General features: G+C 36.9%; 1 long non-coding RNA gene across 1 annotated transcript; it reads right to left on the bottom strand.

Moving 5' to 3' along the window:
* Nucleotides 1–581: 581 nt before the first annotated feature.
* Nucleotides 582–2,015, bottom strand: LOC135260363 (uncharacterized). The gene is made up of 2 exons (XR_010331547.1): nt 1,886–2,015; nt 582–1,198 (listed from the first exon to the last, which is right to left on the bottom strand). It is a non-coding gene; the product is annotated as an uncharacterized LOC135260363 (long non-coding RNA).
* Between the last annotated feature and the right edge of the window lie 8,120 nt (nt 2,016–10,135).

Genomic DNA, 10,135 nt, shown 5'->3' with positions numbered 1-10,135 from the left:
TCATCTATAAGGGAAATATCAAGAAGGAGATTAGATCTAGCCCACAGACATGCACTTTAATTACATCTCTCTCTTCAAGGCAACATTTTTATTATGAAAACAAATGTTCTTGGACGATTAAATTCTCTGCCCTCCATACTTCCCATTCCAGCCTCCTCATAAATTTGAATAACTTAATTCACTTATGTCAGATTTCATTGAGAATAACTAAAGACCTGAATCGCATGCTGCTGCAGCCAAGGCGATTGGGGCGTCTATCACTAAGCAATTTCTATCTTTATTACTTGCCTTAAGAGCTCAGGGCATTAAGAACAAGGCCAGATAATACCTTGCTGTCTTATGAAATGAGACCTAGAAGGGACAGGTATCACAAATTGGAAAATTTTTCAGGTATTCTACCAGATTCTTGCAAATTCTGGAAAACAAAATCCTTGGCTTTTCCGTTGTTCTCCTTATAGCATCCTTATTATGACCTTAAGGCCTCATAAAAGATCCTCCTCTACCACCTCCCTAGAACCCAATTCTTATGTTGATTCAGTTCCCAATACTACTCTGATGGTATGGTGCTATCCATATACAGCTATCTGATTAGTGTTTAATGTAATGTACTTCATATTGTCTTTGATTGACAGCTCAAATACCATCAGCCAATCAAATGTTTGTGTGCCTAAAATAATCCACCAACCAGGTTCATGGATACAAATGTGGGGTTCTGTAGCATCAGTGTTAGAGAAGTCAATTAGCCATATTTTCACTTCACTGACAGTATTTACTTCAGCTGAGATTTCCGCTCATACAGTTTTTCTTGCAGGAACAACATGTGTCTTAAATACCAACGGTGCATTTAAATGAACTTGCTGGCTGTGCTCGTTTACATAACCTTACATAGCCTGTAAGGTTTACATTTACATAGTCCTTGCTAAATTGAAAACATGTGGCGACGCAGAATTTTGCGGACCTGATGGGATCCTTCGTAAATATGCAATGTGTTGCCCAGGGATGGGAGGGTTTGTGATTGGGTGCCTGCAACTCCACTTGGTGAGCTGTCTTGGTATCTTCTTCCAGTTAATGTCTGCGCAAGCCCAGCTTGAAAACTGTGATGATGGTGGCTGACATCACAAGCTCCAGAGGAGGCTTGTCTGGATTTTCTCCAGATGACAATGGGTTGAGTGTTGGAGTGTAAGCATGATTTGGCATCCTAAATTGGGGAGAAATGACAAAAAATGAATGAAAGAAGTTCATGTTAAAGCTAAATTAAGTTTATACAAATGTAGGTCATTCATTATACATTGCTTGGGCAACAAATATTTGCATGCTATATATGAAAGATGTATTAGAAAAAATGTATATATTCTATGTATAAAAGCATTATATAGTTCATACCAAATTCTAGACTAGAGATTCTTTTTTACACAATCTTCTAAGCTTTATGTAGGGCATGAAGTAAGTGTATATTCTATTCTTGGTATTCTTACAGTTACTTCCTCCAAACCATGGCATATTTTTTATATGAACTGCACTGTTTTTATTTTTCCTCTGGCTTTGTATATTTGCTCTTCACCTGGGCTGGTGTTTCATATTCCTAGCTGGTGCTTAACCTGATCCTCTTTAAGTCAAAGGCTCGTAAAAAGGAAAAAAATGGATGTGCAGTTCACTGGCTATCTGGTCACTGGCTGGCAGCAGTTGAAGACATTTAAACCCCACAGAAAGAGCACAATAAGAGTGGAAGATTTGTATATGGACCTAAAGCTGACCAGCAGAACTAGTGGAAAAGTTTTTTTTTTTGTTTTTTTTTTCCAGGTATCCTTGTTTGGTATCTGTATTCAACTGAATGATACAATCACATGTCTCCCATATTTAGTATTGAAATCAAAACACAGAGTACATGAGTTGTGTTGTAGCAACAGGTCGTATCACCACATGCTAGTTTGTGGTGTCACCAGTGAATTGTAAACGGCCCACATTGACAATGTTTTAAATGATTATTGTCATGGTTTTGCGTGGCTTGAGCATTCTGTTCTATTCCTTTTCACTCCTGCTTCTCTAATTAGAGTTTGTCACATTGTTTGGGTTAATGGTCTGTAGGCATGCAGAATTCACTCTGCCTACAGACCCCTTCCGTGCTGATTGGTTCAGAGCTCGGCAGGCGTGTTGATTGCGTTAGCTGTGGCACCTGTCTAATGTTACTTAAGGCGTGGGTTCACAGAAAGACGGCGCTTTAGTGTCATCTACACACAAGAGCCGGTACTGGTAACCCAACAGTGCTTTTCAGCGCTTTGTACCTTATATAAAGTTCACGTCCAAGAATTATGCCCATAGGCGTTAATAATCTCTTGCGTGAAAATTATATAAGCGAGGTATCTGGTTTAGCACGTCCGTGACTCCTTTAGTCAGGATTGTCACGGTGTAGAGAGTTAGGAGGAGATCAGTTCTGCGAGTTGTGCAGTTAGTCCTCTCTCTCTCTGAGCTACGGAGGTTTTTGAGTGTAGTGCCCAGAGGTTGGGTCTGCATCAGCTCGCTCCGTTGGGCTATTTATTTTATTTTCTTGGTTCGGAGTCTTCCTTTTGAGGTTCCCTTACTTAGCTGGGATATTCCCATGGATTAGTAGTTTCTGTTCGTTTATCTTTACCCTTCCTCGATCTCGGAAGAGATTGTGGCGGGCTCAGTTTTTAGTGAGTGTTCGGTTGCGCTTGGTCTCTGTCTCCCAACCCTTACAATTATTCCATTCCATCTAAGGCAGACATCCTATGAAGCAATAAGTATGTGCATAGATACTGCCTTTATTTCTGCCTTGGTGTCAGTAAAGTGATTGTTACACCAGCTTCAGTGACACAGAAAAGTAAACCGAAGCCCTAATCGTCTATTAGCAATGTATGCTATTACACAACTCTTGCTTGTATTAAGCTGTTGTATTTCAGTGCTGCCAACAATGAAAGACTTAAGTCGCTTCCTGTGCAAAATTTCTCCTGTGTCATTAATTTCCCTTCCCATGCACTGCTTGAACTCTAAGTAATAACTGTCTGATGGTCTAACCTCATCTCATACTTCAGACCATAATTTGGAACCATTGTGACCAATGAAACTGCATGATTGGACAAGCCATAGGCCAATTTGTAAATTAGCTTTGTTTCTCATATTATTTTGTATCATTTCAAAAGATGGGAACCAGTAAGGTAAGGATAATTGTTTGCTCCGCTGAGTCAGCCATCTGCTCTGAAAATACAAATGATATACAGACAAGCCTTAGCCATAGCTGTAGTGCTATGTCATCAAGTCTGCACTCATAAATAGTTATAAATTTGCGTGTGGGGTGGGCTGAGGGGTTGGCGGATCGTAATCACTCAATAACAAGCCATCGAAAATGGCCATGCATTTTATTCACACGGGTGATCTTTCGGGTGGTCAAAGTAATTAAATGACTCCTTTGTGCTTTCAGAGGTTCATTCCTATTCAGAAATGTTCTGTTTTCCTAGCTTCCCTTCAGCTGTTAAGTGTTGCAGTTATAAAAGCAGTTCATATTAACTCTCAGACAGTATTATATAGAGGGGGAGGATGGGAGGGTGAGATGTGAGAGGACGGGCTGTTCACAATTAAGTTATATCATGTTTCTTCATGAATAACCTCACAGCATATGGCTGCAATATCATGGCTAGCTAACCAGGTTTATCACCAGGGAGTCTTTTTTGAGCCAGCCTTATTCTCACCAGGATTAAATTAGATGTATAAATGTACATAATTAAAAAAATAAAAATAAAAAATGAAAAACCACAATAAAACACCGTATGGTAAGTCTCACTTTGCAGTTTAGTTGCATATTTTGAATAATAAAATATTTAAAGCCACAACAATTCTCAAGTGATCAAGTAATGCATTTGCAAAAAACTCCCTGCATAGTTTCTTTTAAAAACTATACATGACTAAAGACATTGCGTTCCACCAATAGATGATACATTCTGAGGACTGTCTGACAACTTGTTTATTAATCCCTTCTGTATCACTCGCTTTTTAAACACAAGCCTGAAAATGACAGACCCAAAATAAAATGGTTACTATTCTGAACACTTTTGACTACAGGCATAATCCTGCTTTCTTCTGAAAGGTGACCCTTGGGAGTTTGTTTTCCAAAAGTCAGAATTACCCTAAATGTTTCTGAAAGAAAACAATGGAAGCTCAAACACAGTGGAAGTTTTTTTTTTTTTTTTCTCACCTAAAAGATGATATTGTTCTGGATACAGATGCTTGTGGGTGTGCCTGGTGGGTGTAGAAACACAATGGAGCCACAATGACAACACAGGACAAATCCTGGTTAAAATTAGATGAAAATAACACCAAAAATGAGCATTCTACATTAGATTAGAAAAAAACAATGCAGGCTGCTCATGGTATTTGATGGTAAAGGCCTTTTGGAGACTCCAGAAGGATACTTGTTAACCAAATAATTTTACGGATGTTTATTGGTGTAAAATGCTATATATTGTATACTATATGCAAGTGAAATTTTGCTGATATTAGCTCACTTTCCCCCTTCTTGTCACCTCCCTCCCCTCCCTGTCTCTCCCTCAACACATCAAAAACTTCCCAGAATTTCACATTTAGTATGCAAAATCAGACCTACTCCTTAATTTATAAGGGTACTGAACAATAACAAATATATTTTTTGAAAGTATTTAAATTCTCACCGATATAAAGTGGGGTCTGCATTGCACATGCTCTGTTTTCAATGTCCTCCTCAGAAAAAATTATTCTGACTAGTGATTTCTTCCAAGGCCTCCAAACTTTGAGTCTTCTATTTAGTCTTAGGCATTGCAAAACTCCCAAAATACAGGCCGATTTGACTTCAGGGGTTAATGGCACTGTACACAAATAAGGATTGATTGGTTAAAATTCAGCATGTAGTGGTGCTTCCTGCAGCCTCTTATTGGACCGTGTTCTTTTCCAAAGATGAAATTACATTGGCTGCATCAAACCAGAGTTGAGATTTATTGGCTGTCTGCAGAACCACTCTATGGCCCTGAAAGGAAACGACCAACATTCAGGAGAGTAGAGGACAGGTGACGAGGATAATGGCTTCAGAGATGGTCATGATACTGTTTGAAATTGAGCCAGCATAGTCAGCAATGCTATATTCTGCCACAAAGAATCGAGATAGACTTTGAGCTAGAATTTAATCTACTTTTGGATAGTTACTATGTGTATATGTTTATATATGACTAAATTCTGTCAATTTAAAAGGAATGTTTTCACACCTGAGAGTTTCCATAGTCTACTGCTATAAACACCAGTAATTCCGGGTCTATAGGGCAATAAATAAATAAATAAATAAATAAATAAATAAATAGATAAAATTGATTTATATTGCTTAAACTACTTTAAGACCTGTGCACACATATATTTATATAAACATACTGGAAAAGAAAGCTCCAAATAATCGCACAACAGGAAAATTAACTGGAAGGAGTAGAAACATGACCATAAATTAGATGAATGAAATAAATAGTCAAAGTGGTACAATTCCTATAATATAGTTTAATAAGTACACAAGCATAGAGATTTCCAAACTGAGTCAGTAAAGATAACATGTTGAAATTGATAAAGTGTTGACTGAGTTTGTGACCCAAGCAACACAGCAATGTGAATTAAATGCTGGATGCCGATCATTTATTCTGTAACAGGATTCTTTCTCAGTTATGAGGGAGAAAGTAACAAAATCGAGCAGATCAAGATCAGGAGGACATGGCTTCCTATCAATTTAAGACGGTATGATCACCACCAAACAGTTTAATGGTGGAATAAATTCACAGCATGGGAAATCCCTTTAGGAAGCGAGGGATAGACTGTGGATGTAATGAGATGAGAAGCTGCTCATGAGAGAATTGCAGAGGGTCATGGTTCCCTGTGGCTCCATGGAGGAATGAAATGCTTTTATGTAATCTTCTCAACAGAAATTAAATTGGCCCCACACAGACACAGTAATTATTAACAGAGTCCTAATCAAACACTAGATCTATTGTAAGCCTATAGGTTTTACATTATAAGGGCCACTTGTTACTGCTCCTTAAATGTTAAATACAGAAGAAATTAGCATCCCATAATATACTACTATAACATCATTGCACAGGCACCTCCTGTGAGGAAAGACCACTCTTTGCTGCAACAGCAGTATGGTTTTATTATTTCCACAGAGTAAACACAATGTCTTGCATCAGAGCTGGGGTTCTAATGTTTAATGATATTTTATACAAATTATTGTATGACTTATTTGCAATAATGTTTTCATTAAATTAGTTTTGTTGTAGGGCCAATGATGCAAAACAATGTCAATGATTTGGAATCGTACTTGATAATTAGCTATTTTAAATTATTGAATGCACATAAAAAGTAATTAGTCTGACAAAGTGATACCAATTTTATCTTGAGAGAAGTACCTATGTTTCAGTGTTTCCCATGAGGGTATGAATATTGTGCACATACGGTAATACTATCTGCCTGGGCCAGTAATCAAAAATAGCAATCATCTAATAGTATTCTGATGATTCAATTAAGAAAGGAAAAACATATTTAAAGGCATTCAGAGCTACATATATTTTACTGGGGGGTGACATTGCTCAGGAGATAAGAGCGATTTTCTGGCAGTCGGAGGGTTGCCGGTTCAAACCCCAGCCTGGGCGTGTCGAAGTGTCCTTGAGCAAGACACCTAACCCCTAACTGCTCTGGCGAATGAGAGGCATCAATTGTAAAGCGCTTTGGATAAAAGCGCTATATAAATGCAGTCCATTTACCATTTAACTGTAAACCTTAATACAGAAAAAAGTCTATTTGACTGCAAATTTAGGTGAGTCTATTTGACCGAGCCACAAAAGGCTATGCTAAATTTGCCATCCTTAAAAAATGGGTTATTTCAATACTAATGACAAAAATGAATAAACTGAATTGCAATTGTTGAAAAAGGAGATCATAATTTTGTGCAAAAACCAATGTGTCCTAATCCAAAAAGTCACATATTTGACACAGGAGCACTCCAAAATGTGGAACTAGACAGTAATGATAAGTGAAACAGCGAAAGGGCAACCAATAAATATACATCTGAAAATCAAAATAAATATTGTGATTAAATATCAGTTGTTTGAAGGGATATTTCACTTTGGCATAACACAAGTAATTTTCTGGACCTCACACCATTGTATTTACATGACATGAATACTAGTAACATCAGACACCTTCTCTGTTGAAGGTTAATGTCATTGTCGTTCCTTCCAGGTTTCCAATTCCCAACTCACTTGCATTCATTTTCACAACCTTGTCGAAATAAATGGTTTTAAAATGATTATCGACCCAGGTTTTTGGAATAGTTTAGACATTTTATTGACTTATAAAAGAAAACAAAGATCTGGAAAAAGTTTTGTTATTTTAACTAAGCAATGTATCCTTGAGCATGATAACATACGCCTACAAGCGTCTGCGTTTAAAAAAATCAAACTACGGCTTGCTGTATTTTTAGGCAGTAGCAAATCTGAAAAAAGTTTATAGCAAATGTAAAACCTGGGACCGTTTCACGTTAGATCTTTTTTTTATTAACCTACTATCCTTTGTAGTTCGTTTGCATTTTAAATCAATACATTTTAGTGATGTGGCAAAATAAATGAGTGAATTGGGAACTGGAAAAACCAAGAGGAACGGCGCTCTCATAAACGATCAACCTGGATAGCTGTGGTTGATAATATTCACACCACACAAATACAATGGGGCAAACTCCACAAAATGACTTGCGTTATACCGAAGTAATATATCCCTTTAACCATAAATTAATGTATTCCGGATAAATCATCTTAATGTGATATAGCTTACCGACTTTTAAACATTTTCCCCAACATTCCATTCCATTAATGGTAAGAATAGGACCCCGAAGTTACTGAAAACCGACAGATTTCACTAAGCATAGTTTACATTTTGCTGGGCTTTGGCACATTGGATCTGGCATTTGACAATGACCCCCTAAAAAACAGTAGGGGCCATTTCCGCCCCATTTAAATAAATACTGGATCCAACACTCCTCCAAGGAGACTTTCAGCCCATTATTTGCAAACACATAGTAATCTATCTTTAAAATGTCTGTCAGGGAGGATGATGATTCATCAGATGTTTTTTTTTTTTTTAATGATTTATTTATGTACACTCACTGATTTCTTTTGATTTATAACTTAATATTGATTATCAAAATCAGGAAACTATTGCACAAAATTCAACAAGAAATTTTCCAATTCAAGGATCATGAAATCATGATTTTTCACAAATCATGAATTTTATTTCTTAGAATCTAGTGAGTTGATGTCTTAGACATGTTGTTTAATGGACATGTCATGCTTTCATGGTACAGTTAATTATAACATCCATGATATCAGTGAAGTGATCTACATACCTCAGTGTTCATTTGGCTGCTTGATTGAAGTCCTTATTTAATTAAATCTCATTTATGTAAGCTCCTTTACAAAATCTGAGATCATTTATTAGTTGCTAACTGCGAGCACAACAATGGAAAGAGTGCCAACACACATAAATCTAATTTATTTATGCACACAATTGCCGCTTAACTAAGCCTGAGGAAGAGGTAGCCAGTCATAAATATGCAGCAACTATAAGTGTTTCCAAGATATATTCTTTAATCAGGACAGGAAATATATGCTTACACTTATCTAACTAGTACAGAAAAGTTATCTTTTACAAATAACTGTTCAGAAATCATTTGGTCCAGCCGCCACGGAATAATTCATAATTTATATGCAGTACTAGTATTTACCATTATAGCATTTTTTACCATTGTTTTTTTTTTTTTTTTTTCCCTTACGTCAAGTAATATAGCATCCCCAATTAAAAAAACAAAAAAAAAAACAACCAGCTAACCATAACTGTAGGCTTCCAATTCCCCAGCGCTGTACTGTTCCTTTCTGTCCTAATGTGCAGACTTGTAAATTTGTGTGACCAAGATCAGCCTGAAGTGTACTCCTTGGTAGTACAGACTACTCATCAGCAGTCCAAACATTTTGAGTTCATTTATGCCCTAATAGGTTTTAATCTCCGGATGCTGATTGTCTCCACAATGTTGTGAATAAATACCAAACTAAATATTTTAACTGAAGTATGGATGTAATAATAATAATAAAAATACCAAGAATGAGACTGCAAGTAACTTTACAAGCTTGTGTATTAGCCCACAGGACATCAAGTTATTTTTCAACATTATTATTGTCTTATTTTTCTCATTTTTCTGTAACCTTTGTGATCACTGGTAAAACAATAATAGAGCTCAATAGAAAAATTAATAAGAAATTTGTTCAACAATGAGAATGCAATCTTTTTTTCTTTAACACTGTAACATTAACATTGACCCATATATATATATATATATATATATCGGGTCGCCAGTCCATTGCAGGGCGCACACGCCATTCACTCACACACACTCACACACATATATTAATCTAACTCACCTGGTCTACATTCCTGGTCAGGGTCACGGGAGGTGCTGGAGCACACATTGGGTGAGACGTAGGAATACACCCTGGACAGGTCGCCCGTCCATCGCAGGGAACACACACCATTCACTCACACACTCATACCTAAAGGCAATTTAGACTCTCCCATTATTGCTGGGAGGCAACAGTGCTACCCGCTGCACCACTGTGCCACCCTATATAAATAGAAACTGTTCTCTAAGTGGGACATCATGTGCAGCCACTTTATTATATACACAGTTCTCACACTTTTTTTTTTTTGTGTGATTCAAAATAAAAAAGGATCTTATTGTTTAATATCCTTTGTGGCAGGTGAATGAATGAAATAGGTTTCTGACTAGGAGAGTCTGAGAAGAGAATTTGCTTAAGTAGCACCGAAAAGTCATATAGCTGAAGGATGAACACTGGATCACAGGAGACATGTTCGTTTGTTTTAATAGATGACTGCAGAAGCATTAACTGCAGAGGTTATCGGAGTGGGAATGATGCATTTGCTAACCAATTGAGGTGACAAATACGGTGGATTTGAGAATGTCACTTAAAACATTAATATGGATAGAGAAAAATATTTAAATAGTGTGTTATTCTTATAATACATCTAATACACATAGGGATGTGCTTGTATA

This window comes from Anguilla rostrata, chromosome 8, assembly GCF_018555375.3.
Source record: "Anguilla rostrata isolate EN2019 chromosome 8, ASM1855537v3, whole genome shotgun sequence".
Lineage (NCBI taxonomy): Eukaryota > Metazoa > Chordata > Actinopteri > Anguilliformes > Anguillidae > Anguilla > Anguilla rostrata.
This window is presented reverse-complemented; position numbering and strand designations above follow the sequence as displayed.